The sequence below is a fragment of the Ursus arctos genome, unplaced genomic scaffold (assembly GCF_023065955.2).
Source record: "Ursus arctos isolate Adak ecotype North America unplaced genomic scaffold, UrsArc2.0 scaffold_31, whole genome shotgun sequence".
NCBI classification, from domain to species: Eukaryota; Metazoa; Chordata; class Mammalia; order Carnivora; family Ursidae; genus Ursus; species Ursus arctos.
In genome coordinates this window covers 6,382,096-6,385,786 of record NW_026622997.1, presented here as the reverse complement: position 1 = coordinate 6,385,786, position 3,691 = coordinate 6,382,096, and the positions used below count along the sequence as shown (strand labels likewise).

At 41.3% G+C, this 3,691-nt stretch overlaps 1 pseudogene; it reads right to left on the bottom strand.

The window, feature by feature from the left end:
- Window positions 1–414: 414 nt before the first annotated feature.
- LOC113264188 (aspartate--tRNA ligase, cytoplasmic-like) lies at window positions 415–1,919 on the bottom strand (annotated as a pseudogene).
- Window positions 1,920–3,691: the final 1,772 nt, after the last annotated feature.

Sequence of the window (3,691 nt, the reverse complement as noted above, 5' to 3'; positions counted from 1 at the left end):
AGTCCCATGGCTTTCAAAATCATTGGTATGTCAGTGACTTGCAGAACTGAATCTAGAAGCTTGATCTCCTCTGTGGACTCCAAACACACATCCACACTTGATATTTCTTCTGGGTTGTAACATGTCCAAAAGAGAATTTTTTTTAACTGTTTAAAATTGTTAACATTTATTGTAGTAATGCGATATGAATTTTTAACATAACCATATGAATTTTTCATTAGAATGTTCAACCATTTCCTACTAAAGCATGCCCAAAGTTATAAAAATCTTTTTTAAAGTAACCTATGGTGAATTAATCCAAAGTAATCATGGCACTCTAGATAAGACATTTATTCCACTGCATATTTTAAGTAGCTAAGGGATAGCCTGATCAACAGTAGGTTACTGGAAAGAATTTAAAGAGCACGGCTTTCTTTAAGGAGTGAGTTGTTTGGGATCACCAGGGAACACTGAGTTCTCAAGAACATTGTACAATCCCCCAAAAAAAGGCATCGTCACTCATTCCAACCTAATGCCTCTGCTGGCATGAGGAGGGCTCCAATGTGGAAGGAATCAATGTATGCCTTCATTTTCTCCAAATCAATTCCAAGATCTAAAGCTTGCTCTGATAGGGGCTGAGGATCATGTATTCTTTGAATTCCTGATTGTATTTCTTCTCCTCTCATGAACATATCATAAAAGTTGGACTGTTTAGGATTTCTTGGGTCAGGCATGGTATAGAAAGGCCTTACAGCCAATGGATATTTATCAAGAATATAAAAGTCTGTATCATATTTTTCCTTTACCAAACAACACAAGTTTTTCATTTGGTGTACTCAGATCTTCTTCATCTCCCATTTCAATTCCAGCTTCCCTAAGCATAGCCAATGCTTCACAATACTCAGGTCTTAAAGTTGACTCCAAAAATTTGAATAGCTTACACGGGAATTGTTTATTCACTGTCTGAGTTTCAGTTTGAAGCCTTTCTTGGAGTCCTTTGAATATTTGTACTAAGGTGTCAGCAATTTCTTCCACAACTTCATGGTAATGGTAATTAAAAGCATTTCAATGTCCAAACCAACAAATTCAGTTAGATGTCTGTGAGTATTCAAGTCTTCAGTTCTGAATACTGGTCCAATATGGAAAACCTTCTCAAAATCAGCACAAATACACATTTGCTTGTACAGCTGTGGGGAGTGGGCCAGGTATGCATTATTTTAAAAATTTGACACAGTAAATATATTGGCTTCTCCTTCACTGGCAGTTGAGATCATTTTAGGAGTTTGGATCTCCACAAAACCCTTATTAATTAAAATTTCTTGGAAAAGATGGCAGATGCCAGACTGGGGACGGAAGACTGCCTGACCAGTTGATGTCCTAAGATCAATGACTCTGTTGTCTAATCTTGTATCCTGGTTAATAGTAGCTCTTCCTTCCTCTTCTCCTTCTCCCTCAGGACCAATGGCATCATCCAGCTGCAGGGGCAGGAGGGCTTCAGTCAAACTGATCACATAAATCTTTTGAACATGCAACTCTATGTCTTGCTGTGTATAGCTTCCAATTTCCTGATTCGCTTTTCTCACTACACCTTCTACATCTATGGTGCTGTCTTTGTTAATGTTGGCAGCAAATTTAACCATCTGCTTGCTTGCACGGTCTCCCACCACCAAAAGTGCCTGGACATTAAACTGTTGCTGACATAGGACGAAGACACACTGCTTCCCTTTAGCTCTACTTGTATGAATCCTTGCACTCACCCAAACAAGTTCATCAGCTTTGTGTACTGTCAAGTCACTAACCTGGACCAAAACTTGATCTGGTTTTTCTTGTGATTGTATCATTGAAGATACTCCATATCTTTCTTCAGTATAATCTTCCAAGGCATCCATGATCTCCCGAGGCTTCTCCTAACTCTTGTGCCTTGTGCTAGTGCTGGGCATTGGGACAACGGGACCAGGCAGCAGTCACCACCCTCCCTCGCAGGCTTCCGTAGGGCAAGCCCCAAGAGAGAATTCTTAATTCCATTCTTACTTCTATCTAGTCTTGTGTCTTCTATGGTAAATGACAACAGTTTTTACCCAATGGCTGAAGCCAAATATCAGAGTCTATATTAGCTAGGATCAATCACCCCAGCCAGCACAGTAACTACTTTCTTTTCCTGTTGAATCAGAGGCATAAGAAGCTAACAGTGGCTGGGTGGCAGTCTTAACTTCCAGTTCAATGGGATCATTGTTGTGTCTCCTAGTGGTAGCATTTCTCCCTCTGTAATTAAGATCTCTAGGCCAGCAGGACATAAGGTCACAGGAACAGGAAGCAAAAATTTTGTTGGCGAGTTGCTAGATGTAATAGTGAACCATGATACTCCAAATTCCACCCCTTAATTCCTGGATCCATGAATCCTGGCTACGGGAGAAACAGTACCACGTTGGACACTGATTCAGAGCATACATAGCCAGAATTCTGGAAATCCGGCCTCAGCCCTACAAGGTACTGTTATCCAGCTAGCATGGTAACTGAGTCTTCAAAAAGCCATTTTACCTTTCTAGTAAGCCAGCTGCTTCTGGGTGGTGGAGAACATGTTGAGACCAGTGAATTTCATGAGGACTAGCCCACTGTCACACTTCATCTGCTGTGAAGAGAATTCTTTGATCAGAAGCAATATGGGGCACCTGGGTGGCTCAGTCGTTAAGCACCTGCCTTCAGCTCACGGCGTGATCCCAGAGTCCTGGGATCGAGGTCCACATCAGGATCCTCTGCTGGGAGCCTGCTTCTTCTTCTCCCACTCCCCCTGCTTATCTCTCTCTCACTGGCTGTATCTCTCACTGGCTGTCTCTGTGTCAAATAAATAAATAAAATCTTTAAAAAAAAAAAAAGAAGCAATATTATGTGGAATACCATGACAATAGAGAAGGTATTTGGACAGATGCATTTCATGCAAGGAAGGCAAATCTACATCAGAGTGAGTGTTTATTCCAATAAATTCTGCCCCTTCCACAAAAAAAGCAGTCTAATGTAATTAACCTACCGGTAGGCAGTTAGCAGATTACCCCAGGTAATCGTACCATATCAGGGACTCAGTGTTAGTCTCTGTGCTGGAAGATTGGGTGCTCAGCAGTGGCCATAGCCAGATAAGCCTTAGCAAGTATAAGCCCATGTTGCTAAGACCATGCGTAACTTCCATCCATGCTCCCATGGCCAGTTTGTTCATGAGCCCATTGTGCAATAACAGGGTGACTGGGGAAAGTGATTTGGCAGCTTGGTGATGATGAGTTCCAGCTAAACCCATTGTAAATAGGCAGGGAAGACCATTCTGCATTGAGGGAAATACTGCCCCTCACCCAGAGAAAGAAGGGCTCTTGTGAAGTCATTCCCCATTTGGTGTGGAAAGGAAACAGATGAACCAAGGAACATACTTTTATTTTGGTTGTTCTTGGGTGTCCATTCTCAATTAAGATCACTTTCAAATTGTGCATCTTGTCTTTGCCCCTCCTCCACCCAAGATTTTGATGAACCCTCTACCCTTTCCTCAAGGGTCTACTTTGTGAAAAGTACAAACTTTCCCAGAGTCCCACAATTTCTTTTCAGAATTATCATTCAAGATGCTTTTTGGAAAGCAACAATTTTATTAGATTTCAATAATGGCAATCTTTAGGATCAGAGAAGTAAAAATGAATTTTATTTGGGAAGCTAGAGCTTGACAAACTTGAAGACA